This window comes from Panulirus ornatus, chromosome 18 (assembly GCF_036320965.1).
Source record: "Panulirus ornatus isolate Po-2019 chromosome 18, ASM3632096v1, whole genome shotgun sequence".
NCBI classification, from domain to species: Eukaryota; Metazoa; Arthropoda; class Malacostraca; order Decapoda; family Palinuridae; genus Panulirus; species Panulirus ornatus.
In genome coordinates this window covers 55,133,914-55,150,416 of record NC_092241.1, presented here as the reverse complement: position 1 = coordinate 55,150,416, position 16,503 = coordinate 55,133,914, and the positions used below count along the sequence as shown (strand labels likewise).

Below are 16,503 nucleotides of genomic sequence, written 5' to 3'. Positions count from 1 at the left end.
TCCAACACCAGGGGATGAGGATTCACAATCATGCTTCCAGGACACACGTTCTGTTCTTGGTGACGTGGGCAGCCATAGCGGCCTTCCAGATGCAGGCCGGGGTCATCATGCCTTAGAGCGCGTCCCTCTGGGCTTCGTCCCTTTACTTTCCCCTCCTTTTCTTTAAGGAATCTTCCTTCCTTGACCCTTACTAAATTTCATCATACATTTCCAGTACTAAGGGTTATGACAGCCACCGACGGAACCATCCAGGACAGGCTCGAGCAGCAGGTTATCACATGGACGAATCATCAACCAACTTTCCAGACACCAATTTCCAGCGGTATGGAAAGGACGCCCCGATGGCCTGGCCACTGCTATGTGAGCAGATGAGCCCCCGTCCCCTCGCATGTGCTGCGCCTGTCGTCCGCTCACCAGGAGATCATCAAGAGGAATCAACTGGGAAATAATCTATAGTGTTCGACAGCAATACTGCGACCCTTAAGGTCATCGTCTCTTTACCACTTGGGCAGGACCGTACCATCTGTGGGTGCGACGATACGACCCTTGGGTATGATGGTACGACCTTTCGACCCTTGGGGGATGATGGTCTGACCTTTGATCCGGCCGGTGAGGGTCAGGTCAAAGGTCATATCTAAGTGTCGTGACGGCAGCCAGTCATGGCGCTGTGGGTCCATGAATAGTGAATGTTTCCCCATTATCCACTTCGTTATTTGGTCGCGATATACACAGAGAACATTTATTTATAGATAAGTTGACTCTAACTATTAAATAGAATGGTGTTTCCACGGTAACCGGTATCATATCAAAAAACCGTCAAACGGAAATGTGTTTAATCGTGAACTGTGTACGTTTTGCAAAGATCATCCATTGGTAATGCCACCATCAACTCTCATCTGTCACAGAGTGGTAAAGGGAGCATCAATTTCGTTCCATATTCCAACGAGCACCATTCCCTCCGCACTGACGGTGTGCCGTAACACTCTGGTCCTATTCTGCTGCTGCTGCTATACGTGTGGGAGCACAGAGGCGCACACTTACAGCCGCACACTTTGGTGAACTGGCTGCGGCTTCTAGTGAGTGGCACATCTGGTAGAGTATATCGTTCATACTAGTACCCATGTGTAGGTCAACCTGCAGGTCAACCAAAAGAAAACGGACCACTGAAGGTTATTCTCTTCAGTCTTGATGGCTCATGAGCCAGACGTTTAGCTTGGTGTAATACCCCTGCCTCTCTGTGTTCGATCAGAGTATACAGCCTGTGTTGGCAGGGGAGGTTTTGCATCACTGACGCAAGCCTTGCGGAGGAAGAGAATTCCTTCCTCAGTTCATCGGCCATTTCCACAGAGGGTCGTGTTGTCTCACGGGGGATCCAGATGAACTTCACTCTGGTTCTGAAGGACGACGTGCAGGGAAGAGGAAACCTTGAGGTGATGTGGGGGTAAATAACTCCCAGGTCTCCCACGATGACTCCTTTGCCCTTCCACTGAACTGTGGTGTGATGCCTGACCTCAGGAGGGCAACAGAAGGCTAGTGCGCTGGATTCCTCTTCCTCACAGGTGTCATCACAGATGGAGTGGATATGGTACACCCTGAAGTGTTTTCCTTCTTCACACGCTCTCCAGAGTTGTGGATCTATAAACTGCTCAGTTAGACCAAGGGACATAGTGGCCAAGATGACCATATCTGTATCTACTCTCTAAGACTCTGTGTATCCTTCAGCACAGCGTCTGCAGTGTGAATAAACGCCTTGGAGTCAATTTCCACAGGATCAGCTGCCGGCATTGGCTCTGCGCTGCCCTTCGACACAACAGAGGTGGTATACATGTCTTTATTTGTACAATCAGAGGCAGCCACTTCCTGTGTCAGCAAAGAAAGCAACTCCTATTTGCTTTGGGAGTCATGGAGGGACGTGGAAAAGCTGGCAGAAATAGGATTGATGGGGTAACTTTCTTCAATCATCCCTTTACATCTCTTCTTTCTAGTGTCTTCCCTTCATACTGCTCTGTGCCTCTGTGTCCCATCTCCATCGGGTTGCAGCTCTGTCGCTGAGAGTACGGATGGGTCTCCCAGCACTGCAGTCGCTAGAGGGGGTAATATCGACTCTTACCAAGGGCGCCCACAACTGCCGAACCATCAAGTAGGTTAACAACAAACCCTGAAGGTCCCTTCTGGCTGTAAGCTGAGGTTCAAGTGACTCTGTAATGATAACTTTGCAGCTTGGCAGTCAAGAGTTTGCCTGTGCAGGCTCGAGGATGATGATAGAGGAGGAGAAGGAGGAGGAGGAGGAGGAGGAGGAGGAGGAGGAGGAGGAGGAGGAGAAAGAGGCGGAGGGTGATCCTCAAAGAGGAACGACTCATTAAGATCACCGCCACGAACCTGACAGGAGATGAGGAACTTGATGACGAGAGTGTAGTCCCTCTTGAGTTGTGAGTGTCGAGGGTTGTGAGTCCTCACGAGTCTCCCACAGATTGGATCGTCCATGCAAATCAATGTTTACACTCTCGTTATTGAGGTGTGTCTTGTCAGACTGCCTTGATATGAAAGCCCTCGTTCGTGGTATTGGGAACCAGTAGTGTATGGTGTGTGTGATGGTCTTCAAACTCTAGCCTGTAGTCTGGCCATTAAGGGTACTTAATGCCCATGAACTCTGACCTTGTTTGGTCTGATTTAACCTACGTCACACAGGACACAGAATCCTCTCTCGAATGCTTCTCTGGGACCAAAATGATTATAATCCCATGTCACGTTGTCATCCAAATCTGGCCCTCGGCCACTGAACTAACCAAGGCGGAAGATAGTAGACAGCAGATAGTAGATGGTAGTCACAGGAGTGAGTGTATAATGGTTCAAGAAAGAAGAGTAATGGCTGTTATAGGTTCGTGTGGTGAAGAGTAATGGTTGTTATAGGTTCGTGTGGTGAAGAGTAATGGTTGTTATAGGTTCGTGTGGTGAAGAGTAATGGTTGTTATAGGTTCGTGTGGTGAAGAGTAATGGTTGTTATAGGTTCGTGTGGTGAAGAGTAATGGTTGTTATAGGTTCGTGTGGTGAAGAGTAATGGTTGTTATAGGTTCGTGTGGTGAAGAGTAATGGTTGTTATAGGTTCGTGTGGTGAAGAGTAATGGTTGTTATAGGTTCGTGTGGTGAAGAGTAATGGTTGTTATAGGTTCGTGTGGTGAAGAGTAATGGTTGTTATAGGTTCGTGTGGTGAAGAGTAATGGTTGTTATAGGTTCGTGTGGTGAAGAGTAATGGTTGTTATAGGTTCGTGTGGTGAAGAGTAATGGTTGTTATAGGTTCGTGTGGTGAAGAGTAATGGTTGTTATAGGTTCGTGTGGTGAAGAGTAATGGTTGTTATAGGTTCGTGTGGTGAAGAGTAATGGTTGTTATAGGTTCGTGTGGTGAAGAGTTATGGTTATTATATCATTGGGTTCGTGTGGTGAAGAGTAATAGTTGTTATAGGTTCGTGTGGTGAAGACTTATGGTTATTATATCATTGGGTTCGTGTGGTGACTGTCTTGCAAGACAGTGGTTCCCTCCAGTGTTGTGTGGCAGGTTCGCGTTCATTTGTCACCTGCTTCCGATACCACTGCAGAGATGCCACTGGTGAGGCGAAGTGTTCCACTAGCTAGACACAGCAGGCGTCACACCCTTCCCTCCTCTTCTTCAACTCTTGGGTCTTTCCGGGTCTCGAGCCCGTGTTCTCCCGATCCTGCTTGATAATTGGGGTTGGTGACGGCCCTGGAAAGAGGCAATTACGGACTTGTAATTACCCAATCTGTACCTACGGAAAAGTGAACATTGCCCATTACTCTCCCATACCTCAAGCAGATCCACCGGGCCAGCCCTGGCCTGAAGGCGTGTGTGTGTGTGTGTGTGTGTGTGTGTGTGTGTGTGTGCGTCTGTGTACACACACGTGGACGTGGTGCATTTGTACGTCTGGCGTCGCTCGGGACGACGGTACGACCCTTGTGTACGGCAGCACAAACGTTAGACGCAGCTGTACGACAGTTTGGGTCAGTTGTGATCCCATGGTTATTCAAGCCAATAAGGGGTTCGCAGTCATTACGTTAATGGCTTCTGATGATTGTAGTTCTGTTGACTTTACTGCGTTGCATTAACGACTTAAGCACGACGGTACGACCAAACAGCACGGCACACGAGGGCACGACCCCTTGACCTGGCATCTGACCTGACTCTTAACCACCTCGTCATGATTGTGAGGAACAAAAGAACAACCAGGCTCAGTGCCCTGGTGTAGCCCAGGGTGAATCTCACACACACACACACACACACACACACACACACACACACACACGTGGTACAGTGCAGCAGAGTGTGGTACAGTGCAGCAGAGTGTGGTACAGTGCAACAGAGTGTGGTACAGTGCATCAGAGTGTGGTACAGTGCAACAGAGGGTGGTACAGTGCAACAGAGGGTGGTACAGTGCAACAGAGGGTGGTACAGTGCAACAGAGGGTGGTACAATTCAGCAAGATTTTAAAGCAGGATTTTTTTCCCCTTTCGTTCTATCCTGTTAAATTCCACGCAGACTTACTTCAGAAAGGCGTGGTTTATTTCTTCCTTTCTTTCGCTTGCCTGCTGTCGTGGCTGGATGGAGTGGAGGGGTGTGAGGAGTGAGCCTTACTCACTGTTCTACCTCTACTTCATCGACTGAGAAATAACAATATACAGAAGTAAGTTTGTGAACAGATAACCAAGACACGGATCAACGGGCCTTCTCGTTATCTGTCTTCCTCATCCATTAGCTATATATCTTATCTCATTTATCTTATCTAACTTCTCTCCCTTACTTTGGGTAGGTTGTGTTTAGGCCTTTTCACTTATTTTCATCTTAAGAGATATTCATCATGAGTTCAATGGCTATATTTTCACGTAGCGTTTTCTTAAAAATCTATAATACAAACGTAAATGAATTTCCTTTCTAAAGGTCACTCCCCCTGACCTTCCACACCACGTAACACTCATGACCCCACGTACACTTCTGCCCTTTTACCCTGAACGATCGCCACAACATCCCACGTCTGGCAACACTTGACCTTCTTATAACCCCCTATCTCATACAATACTTCAAGGTCAACGCACTTTATATATATATATTTATACGTATATATATATATATATATATATATATATATATATATATATATATATATATATATATATATATTGGAAAGGATTAATTTTGCGCGTGATCAACTGATATTTCTCTCTTGCGTCTACCCTGATGATGTGATTATTACACGAAAGTGCACTTGGGAACTTGTGTTTCATTTCCCCCGTGGACTCATAGGAATATATATATATATATATATATATATATATATATATATATATATATATATATATATATATATATATATACAATTGTTTGATGTCATCAGTCGCCTATTGATACTTGTTGACGAAGGCTAAATACAATGTTCTTCATCAGGTGTTATGAGGATAAAAGATGATTTCCACACCAACTCTCATAAGAAATAGTTTAGATGATATGCAGGGCAACTTATGCAAAGGAGCCCCTTCTCACGACTACTGTGTTGATACACCTTCTCTCTCTCTCTCTCTCTCTCTCTCTCTCTCTCTCTCTCTCTCTCTCTCTCTCTCTCTCTCTCTCTGTACCTCCGATCGCCAGGATCGTACACGAACCTCAAACACAATAACAAAAAAAAGAGAAAAAAAATTAACCCTGAGTCCAGCGGTAAAGTGAAACAAGATTGCAACCTCAGATGGAGGTACACAGATCATACACCAGATGTATTGCAAGCTTACGTACGCGTCCGCAATACACACACACACACACACACACACACACACACACACAGCAATACACCATCATCCCCACGACATTGCAACACAAGATGAGAGAGAGAGAGAGAGAGAGAGAGAGAGAGAGAGAGAGAGAGAGAGAGAGAGAGAGAGAGAGAGAGAGAGAGAGAGAGAGAGAGAGAGAGAGAGAGAGAGAGAGAGAGAGAGAGAGAGAGACTGACACACAGACTGACTGACAGACAGAGAGCAACACCAGTTAAAAAAAAAACCAGTTATTGGCGAATCGGTGTATTTAAGGACGTATTTGGAGGGTATCACTGGCCCCCCACATACACATGAGACAATCACAACGCAAATGTGGATTGCCAGTCGTCCTCCGAACACGTAAATGGAGAGCGACTTGAACCTTGCGGTGATCACACCTCCGTACACTGTCGTGTGGCGGAGCGGAGGAGCGCGGAGATTTCAGGACTCTACCTGATGGCTCCTGAAACTCCAGGAGAGTTTGGCTGGTCCCCCCCAGACCGCACGGTGCTGTGTCGCTTCACCTCAAGACGCCTCCAAGGAGTGACTCAGAGCTAAGAGCTCCCACGCACTGAAGGAGATGTAAGGCGGCACTGAACGGGGGATTTCCACACTCGAGATGTTGAAGAGAGGAGAATCAGTTTTGGTCGAGGAGGAGGAGGAGGAGGAGGAGGAAGATGAAGAAGAGGAGGAGGAAGATGAAGAAGAGGAGGAGGAGGAGGAGGAGGAGGAGAGGAAGAGGAGGAGGAGGAGGAGGAAGAGGAGAGTACAGAAAGAGAGGTTTTCGTACGCAGTCTTGAGACTTTACAAAAATGACATTTCTTGCCTCCTCTTTACTGCACGCGAGACATTAGTTACCGTTACTTTGCTACCTGCAATTACGTAAGGCAGGTTTATAACGGAGGGATTTATAGACCGAGGAGCAAGAGTTTATCTAAAGCAACCACACACACACACACACACACACACACACACACACACACGCACACACACACACACACACAATATCTTCTCATGTCTTCCCTCACAGTTATGACGTCCCGACGACATTTACATTATCTTTCCAATGACTTCTTTACTTCCCTTTCCTTTTAGCTATTTTTTTTTTAATGTTTCACTCAACCCCTGGTGTCCACGAGGACTCTCGACCGCGACAGGAGCCTCCGACATGAAAAAAAAAAAAGAGAAATACATCAGTGCAGTGGGCAACGAGCGCTTGAGAGCCGCTGGTGCTGCCCTCTGTCTGGAGTCACGGAACTACTACCGGGCTGAGTGCAGTCTCCGTCTCCGTCATCGAAGTGGATCCTCCTTCAGCAGGTTACGTGGACCGAACGCCTCAGGTGTCGGCAATATAATGCCTCTACGACGCACCAACCCTCCCTCCAGCTAGCTGCTCTGAGGGAGGCAGTCCACACTAGGGAAGGACTGTGTCCCGGGATGATCTCACGAGTGCTACCGGACGGCACCAGAAATACACTGTTCCTCTCCCAAGCCTATTCTACTGGACGGCACCAGAAACACACTCTTCCTCCCCAAAGTCTATTCTCTTCAAGCGAGCTCAAATACTTCGCATCATCTGCAGCTCCGCGAGAAGGCGCGTCCCATCCTGCTCGCGATAATCATTTGTTAGTGTAACAGCCAGAGAGTCCTTACCCAGCAGCTCCCGGGGGAGAGCAGTCTGTGGCATAATGGGGAATTATCGAGCGTGATAAGCCTGCAGTCAATAATTATCAGCCCTGGGAGGTGAGCGCGGGGTAAAGCCTAGTTGATAATAGCAAACGACACTGAACCGTGAGTTGGTGAATGCTGGAAGCTTAGCAAGTGTGTGTGTGTGTGTGTGTGTGTGTGTGTGTGTGTGTGTGTGTGTGTGTGTGTGTGTGTAGTGTAGTGTGTGTGTGTGTAGAGCCACAACCTAATATCTAAGAAAGTAAGGAGATAAAAGATTTCTGATCACGATTATGCATAGAAACCTTTGACACCGTCACCTACATTGTGTCTGAAACAATACAAGCTCGAAGATGAATACATCAAAGCCAATTAACCTGAACGATTCTCAAGACCAAGAGCCTTGTTACAGGCCAACACAGACCTCTCCTAATTTGTATGCTCTGTGTACCGACTTAACAAGACACATTAGGAAGGTTCTGCTGTTGTTATCCTCGTCTTCCAAAGGTTAATACCTGGAATTCAATCTGGTTCAGGAGATGGTTTCCTCTGGAGTGAATGAATGAATCACTTTTACTTCATGTCGTTTTCAGTGTAAATATGGACGTCTGGGAGACTGTTCCAAAGTAAACCAGCTTCGAGATCCGCCTGACAAAGGGGAAGACTCTGTCTGGAAATCACAGCCAAAAAGTTACAGTTACGCCAAACCGCTGGAGACGACCCTTCTGAGTTCGACCCTCGTGAGACGCCAAACCGCTGGAGACGACCCTTCTGAGTTCGACCCTCGTGAGCTCGAAGCTGACGCCGAAGAACCCAGTGTGCTCTCAACCTCCCACGCATCAAGCACGGCACTCGAATCCCCAGTTCCACTGAGATGGTCATAGTTACGAGGCCAGAGGTGGGCCATGGGGTTGTTGAGGGCCACTGGCCTAGAGAGAGCTAACTGGAGGGCCAACAGAGGCTGGAATCTTAATAATTTGTAAGCAAGATGAACATTTACGATTTCAATTTCACTCTGCCGTATCCATGAAACTGCACTGGAAGTCTCCTTAATAGATAATCAATAATACGAAATGATGTAAAGGAAGTTGAATAATACAGAAACTAGGGGTGATGGTGGGGGCCGGGGGCGGTGGTGGTGGTGGTGGTGGTGGTGGAGGGGACCTGGACCTGCTTGGTTGCCCAATTTGCTCTCACCTAAAGCCACTGTTGTCGACACTGACTAGACAACATTCAGTGCCTCTCACACCAACACGAGCCTCACACGAACCACCTCCTCTTCGTGGATGTCGTCCCCTGACATGATTATATCCACATATTACGGTTATGCATTACATGGAATGATTATATCTCAATGTTACTTGAGCCAGCGCCACGCACCGCACGCCAGACGTACAGATCATAAGAACTGTTGTCCCGTGTCATCACGCTCCTGGAGACGTACCATGTGACATGAACTGGAAAAACCATGCGACGAAAAAAAAAAAAAAAGATACCGAGAATTTTGTGCAACGTCCGAATGGCGGATGCGATGGATAACTTTTGTATTTCTGGGGAGAGAAATGCCCCGGGGGACTCAGGAGGAAAATGATATTAGGAGGTCTAATGGTAGTGTTCTCAGTTTCCTTGTACCATTTTATTTGTGGATTTATCAATTTATCCTGAAGAGGAAAAAATGACGTTACAATGTTCGATGCTTTTTCTTCTTACCAAAGATCTCTTCATGGGATTGGGAGGAACAAGTCCTGACAGTGGTTGATGATGTTCCTGGTAGATAAATAAGAAGTCTGAGCCACGTCCAGTTGGAGGGTTGGGTAGTTGGGCTTTACATAAAGCCTCGAGACTACCAGGTGACGTCATTAAGGCCGTTAACGTCCAGTTATAACCAAAAACGGAAATACCTTGAACGTCTTCAGGAGTTTATCAGTTCTTGGCCCCTGCACGTCACTCTCAGTGTACGTGTATACGGCTCTTGGATCAGTGAAGTCCATGGCGGCCGTGATCAATCCAGCTGACTGTGCACACGGCACCTCAGCGCTGCGTCTGGCTTACGAGGTCATATTTCCACGCCGCGCGCATGGCCGGGGTTCTCCCGCCTGAAGTGAGGGCTGGAACGATGGACTGAGTAGTTCGCCTACCTCAACTGCAAACAAGGAGGGGCTGGAACGATGGACTGAGTAGTTCGCCTACCTCAGCTGCAAACAAGGAGGGGCTGGAACGATGTATTGAATGGTCTGTCACCACGCTTCTCCTCCCAGCTCTTTCCTCAGAGCGGCCACTGGTGAATCAAGGGAGCGGGGCGTACGTCCGATGTGTGTTGAGTAACCGTCCTGGATAAATTCCCGTCCAGTCGTGGCCAGGTCCGGGAGGAGGGGCAGGAGGAAGAGGAGGAGGAGGAGGAGGTAGGGTGAGGCAGGTGTCTCAGGCGGCTGGACGTGTGACCGCCCTACCGGAAGGGAGAGAGAAGGTGAGGCACCGTCCACTGTGGCAGCGGAAGTCGCCTACAGAATGACAAGACGAAGTTTGCCCTATTTCGCGGGTTCCGGCGCCGCCAAGAGGTCTAAATCCAGGACGTCATCGGCAGAGCTCCCACACTACCGTTCCAGTGCGTCCCGTGTGGGGCGGGACAAAGAGGCTTGGCCGCTAGACCGGTAGTGTAGGTCGACATCTTACACAGGGGACTGGCGGTGACGCAACCTACGGAAAGAGGAGGAACGCTGAAAGGGCAGCAGTAACAGCAGCAGCAGCGGCAGCGGCAGCGGCGGTGGCGGTGATGGTGGTGATGGTGATTTGGACTAGCGAGGAGGGTGACTCAGCCACGACCGTCGGTGGGTCTAGGTGTGGGAGGCCTTTAAGGCGGTCGATGGAGGACCCCCGCCGCCCTCCCTCTGGCCAAGGCGCTCGATGGTGGTGAAATGTTTTAAGCGTCCTGGGCCACGACGTCGGAAGGGCCGTCGTAAGGTTGTCTGAAGGGTTGCCTGACAGCATCAACGTGAAGGAGGATGGAGTGTGCAGCGAGGAGGAGTTCCAGCGAGGCACTGCGTTAGTCAAGGCTGAGCGGAGGAATACTTTCGCGGGGGTATAGATCAAGTCTCGGGAGACGAGTGCGTTGAGAAAAGATTCTTCATGTAGGCGTAAAAAGTGGTCCATACGGGTCTGTTCTCGCGATTATTGACGTTCCTTGGGCCAACTTATCATTTTCTTTGATCATCATCTCACACAGAGCAAATGATCTCATTCCAGAAAGGAGAAATTTGAGAGAGGAGAATGATTATACTGACATTGCTGCCTTGCGCGAATCCACAGAAAGTAGACAGTGGTCTAAAAGATTACGAAAATGTGAGGTCAAACGCAGCGCATTTTGTACGAATATGACAATCCAACTTAACCAAACCTAACCTAACCTAGCCCAGCCCAGAACCTAACCTTTCCTAGCCCGGCTTAGTAACCTAGTTTATCCTAGCCCAATCCAGCCTAGCAGAAGGGTCGAGGCTTGGTTCAATCTAAGTCGAACTATCGTGTCCTGCCTTATCTAAGTGGTGAAAAGTCTGGAACCGCATACGTGAACTCCTGATACCACTCTACCACTGAGGAAAACATGTCTTGAATAGCGACCCCTCACCAACTGAACTGATATCAGGCACGTCCTATCTTGTGTCTCACAATCTGCATCTCACGGTCACCATCACGAGATCTTGGCCATTCAAACACCACACACAGTTTCTTCCGTACGTCGGACATTTATTTTCGTCAGAAATGGACGTTTGTGTTGTGATAAAAACTCCCACCGACACTTTTCGTCCTGCAAGCTGACTGACGATAGTTCGAAAGACTTCATGCATCAAGCCAATGCAAGCCTCCATCTTTCTCCCATTTGGTTCCTGAAGAGCGCATGCGTACAGCAAACAATATTAATCTAAGGCCTTTTACGAATCCGAATCTATTTTTTTCATTATTCTTTCAAGTCAACTTTAAATCTATAAACCACTAAGAGAATCTATAAAAGATATAACCACACGAAAACACTTGACTGACGAAATAGAAAAGACTGCTGCAGTCGGAATCCGATTTATAGGTCAGGAACATTACTGGAACGAAACACACAATCCGGCAACAGGTGTCGTCATCTTAACTCGCCCTCCTGCACTACTGCACTTGCTCTAAGATTTCACGAGTGAAAATTGAAAAACTTTTCATCTGGAGGAAAAAAAAACATGATATCGAACACTACACCGGGGGCAGTTGGGCAAGTCGATAATGGCCCAGCTCGACAGCAGGCCAACCTATAACCATCATGGAGGAGGAGGAGGAGGAGGAGGGGGTTAAGTCGTCATGCACTGGCGACTGGAGTCAGGAAAATGCTTTAGAGCTCCTTCCTCACCGCATACCCGAACTGGTAACAATAGTGGAGGTAACGCCCCGAAGGAGGAGACCCACCACCCCCTGGAGGACGACGGTGAGGGAGCAGGATAAGATGTTTCCTTTGGGCGTTCATGCGGAGACTTGGGCAGAGCTCCGGCCATCCACATCTGAGAGAAGAGATCCACAAGGCTCAGAGAGAGAGAGAGAGAGAGAGAGAGAGAGAGAGAGAGGATCGGCGATGCCCTCGACCATCACCCGCAATGACGAAGGGAAGGTGGAGCGATGATACCTTGGGTGTGGTGAGCAGACCGCAAAGTGTTTGGTCCACCAATTGGCCGAGGTGGACGGTAACATGGTCGGGGATGTGTTCAGGTTCCATCATGACACAGTGCTGTTTGAGGCGCAGTGAAATCATATCTTGGGTTCTTTTTTTTTTGACGTGAGTGATGAGGTGACCAACCTAATCTTAAGCTTCTGCTGGAAGTCTCATATCCAAAGGTCAGGGGACCCTCCTGCCCTAAGCGGGTACTGACATGACGGTAAGGTCGTCATGTTCAGGGCAACGGCAGAGATGGGGGCCCCTAGTGGCGGCGGGAAGGTGCATGCAGACTTCTTTATGTGGCGAAGGAGCTGACTCGGGGTTCTGGTACCTTCACCAGTGTCTGCTGGGAGACGACCTTCACCGGTGTCTGCTGGGAGACGACCTTCACCAGTGTCTGCTGGTAGACGACCTTCACCGGTGTCTGCTGGGAGACGACCTTCACCAGTGTCTGCTGGGAGACGACCTTCACCGGTGTCTGCTGGGAGACGACCTTCACCAGTGTCTGCTGGGAGACGACCTTCACCGGTGTCTGCTGGGAGACGACCTTCACCAGTGTCTGCTGGGAGACGACCTTCACCGGTGTCTGCTGGGAGACGACCTTCACCAGTGTCTGCTGGGAGACGACCTTCACCGGTGTCTTCGTACTGTCTCAAGAGTGAAGCTACCATGTTGTAATACATTCCTGTCTTCAGGGTTTTCTTCTTAATGCTCCTAATATTTTCATTTTCCAGCGTTTCTGCTGCAGCCGTTGTAATCAAGTTGGTGTACTTAGCTCCACTGCCAGTAATTTAATTTACCACGAAAAACGCCTCCTTCTGGGCTAGCCACGGGTCTGTTGTGGCTTGGGTTGTAGGAGGATAGTCTGGTATATGTAACTTTAGTGGTACGTCTGGCTTCTCCGTCACTCCAGGGTCAATGGTCACTACTGTAGCGTACGGTACGAGTGTGTCTAACCCGTCAGTAGTCGGTGAGACTGAGATAAGGACACGGAAACATGGGTACTGCAGCTACAAAGTGAGTTCCTGCTCTTAGCGTAAGAGTAAGAAGGAGGGCGAAGACTTGAGTCTCGTGGAGCTGCTGTAGGAGAGGCGAAGGTCTGACTTCCGTGGCGCTACAGTAGGAAAGACGAAGCCTAGCCCCCATGGCGCTGCTGTAGGAGAGATAAAGTCTGACTCTATCGGCGATACAGGAGGAGAGGCGAAGCCTGACAATCTGTGACGCTGCTGTAGGAGAAGGGAAGCCTTACTCCTGTTGCGCTGCCGCAGCAGAGGCGGAGGTGGACTCCTGCAGGACTGCCGTAAGAAAGGCGAGGCTCAATTCCCGCCGGCGGCTGGTGATGGTTAGGACTGAACTCGACGCTAAGACGAAGTATGAACTCGAGGCGAAGCAAGATACACGAGTGTTACTGGCTTCGGTGTAGCTATCAGGAGCTAAAGTCTTTTTTTTTTCTTTTTTAAAACAAAACCTGTGCCATACTTCATGAACACGAAAACAAAAAAAGAAAGATGATGGATTTTCATTTTGTGTGTCTGTCCCAAGCCCATCCGGTTGTATACCAGGGCACTTCCCTGCGGCGATTGCCGTCAGAGTCCTCCTACCAAGACGGCGAACAAGATGGGAGTGGAGCGACACAAGGAATTACAACCGTTAATGTAACCTGTTTTTAATACGGGGGAAATTCCTGCTGTGTCCCTAATGGGTTATCTCATCCAGGCCACTAACAACAGGTCTCATACAAGAGCCATCTGAACTGCTATCTATACGACACCCAAATGTATTCCTCATCATCTGTTCTTTCTTGTAAATTGGCATATGAGGGTAAATCAGTTATCGCCAGCCAGTGTCACTGAAGCCAGCAACGCTGAAGCTGTAACCATCGATCGAGAAACTGACTCAAACACCCTGAGATGTTCAAGACAGTCCCAAGCCCAGACACAACCTCGATGTATATACGGCCCTTGAGTTTTCCGGGCTGTCGGTCACGCGAGTCTTAGGTAAATCATCTGTGAAGGTCAATTAGATCGTAAAGGTCATATAATTGCCACGCTTAAAACATCTGAAGTACCTTCCTCACACCAATAAAACATTCTATTAACGTATCTTATCATTCCTTCCTACACGAATCTTTATATGAAAGATTCATAAAACAAATATCCTTTACATAACTTACTGATGACTCCAAGCTACGTTATGACTGAGTAATTTTAAGTTGACTATGTAATTTTAAGTTAGTGAAGGAAATGAGAGGATGTTCAAATAAATACATATACAATAGAGGCTATTTTCTAATTTCTCTATCATTCCTAGCAAGAAAAATGCCACCATAAACCAACTGTCGTGGGTAATGCTCTCGTTAATTACAACAGTTTGACTTTAAACCCCGTTAACTGGGAAGTATGACGGTTCAAACTGTTATTGCACACAGTCTATACGAGCCAAAGGCCAGGGAGCGGGGAAGGGAATTTAATTACATTCTGTACTCCAGTGTACAGTTCATCACCAACCCTCCAGTGTACAGTTCATCACCAACCCTCCAGTGTACAGTTCATCACCAACCCTCCAGTGTACAGTTCATCATCAACCAGCCAGTGTACAGTTCATCAACAACCCTCCAGTGTACAGTTCATCACCAACCCTCCAGTGTACAGTTCATCACCAACCCTCCAGTGTACAGTTCATCACCAACCCTCCAGTGTACAGTTCATCACCAACCCTCCAGTGTACAGTTCATCAACAACCCTCCAGTGTACAGTTCATCACCAACCCTCCAGTGTACAGTTCATCACCAACCCTCCAGTGTACAGTTCATCACCAACCCTCCAGTGTACAGTTCATCACCAACCCTCCAGTGTACAGTTCATCATCAACCAGCCAGTGTACAGGTCATCATCAACCAGCCAGTGTACAGTTCATCACCAACCCTCCAGTGTACAGTCCATCACCAACCCTCCAGTGTACAGTCCATCACCAACCCTCCAGTGTACAGTTCATCATCAACCAGCCAGTGTACAGTTCATCAACAACCCTCCAGTGTACAGTCCATCACCAACCCTCCAGTGTACAGTTCATCACCAACCCTCCAGTGTACAGTCCATCACCAACCCTCCAGTGTACAGTTCATCACCAACCCTCCAGTGTACAGTTCATCACCAACCCTCCAGTGTACAGTTCATCATTAACCCTCCAGTGTACAGTCCATGAGCACTTCATTACCATTATGATTTTAAGACAGATGAAAACACCAGCACTATTTCGTCGTGGGTTTAATTCCCTGCATTGCCGAGAGACGACAAGGAAATATACACAAGCCCAAATTTTCATTCCTCTTGTACATTATTCCTAAATTTCTGTAATTTCTGGGATATGTCACTGACGTACGGTGAAAATACATTATACTCGGCAAGCCCTTTCGTCATGCGATTATATCGTGTGGCCGTCGGCAACTCAAGGGTGATGTGGGATGCTGTGATGTTTCTTTCTTTCCTTACACCGCTAAGCTTTGGAACCGTCTACCTACTCAGGTTTATCCTTCCAACGGCTATGGCCTGAAACTCCTACATTCCTCTTTACTATTCATGACTCACATATTCTTAGTCCTTTCTATATATTTCTCTTTGAGGTTCGGATTCGCTGAGAAGGATATCTCGTCAAAATCGAAAGAAAAGAAAATCAAAATACGCAGTATATATTCTGACGCGTCGTAGTGTCATACCCTGTTCTCTGTTCTCTTCCACGGGCCACTGTGACCACTACTGAGGACGGTAGTGTTGACGGTGACACATGGTAACTATGCCATGTTGTCAGGTCACAGCAACACACTAGTGTACACAGTGTCATATGCCACACCAGTGAAGATATACCATGGACGATGGAGACTTTCGTCAACGCGTCATGAACAACGTTACGAAAACTTGTTCATCTTAACTTCTTGAACATGTTAACAGGAGACCTATGGTCGTACATTGGTAGTCAAGGGTCGTACCATCGTGGTCAATGGTCGTACCATCGTGTTCAATGGTCGTACATTAGTGGTCAATGGAGCTACCATTGTGTTCAATGGTCGTACATTAGTGGTCAAGGGTCGTACCATCGTGGTCAATGGTCGTATCATTGTGTTCAATGGTCGTACATCAGTGGTCAAGGGTCGTACCATCGTGGTCATGGGTCGTACATTAGTGCTCAAGGATCGTACTATTGTGGTCAAGGGTCGTTCTCCCTCGTGCTAGTTGGTGTGTATCACAATATGAAAAAATAAAAAAAAAGATATTAATTCTAGAACGTAGAATCGGTCAGCATTATATCTCCACGCCACCCCTACCTACCTACCTACCTACCTACCTACC

General features: G+C 48.0%; 1 protein-coding gene across 3 annotated transcripts in view; it reads right to left on the bottom strand.

Annotated features, from left to right (window-relative positions):
• LOC139755113 (probable G-protein coupled receptor CG31760) overlaps positions 1-16,503 on the bottom strand; it is a 424,310-nt gene that overhangs the window by 273,792 nt on the left and 134,015 nt on the right. Inside the window, exon 2 of one of the 3 annotated variants that reach the window (XM_071673248.1) lies at positions 3,573-3,739. The exons of the other annotated variants lie outside the window; for them this stretch is intronic. The gene's annotated coding sequence lies outside the window, so the exon portion shown is untranslated. The remainder of the gene's footprint in view (positions 1-3,572; positions 3,740-16,503) is intronic. 3 annotated transcript variants of the gene reach the window in all.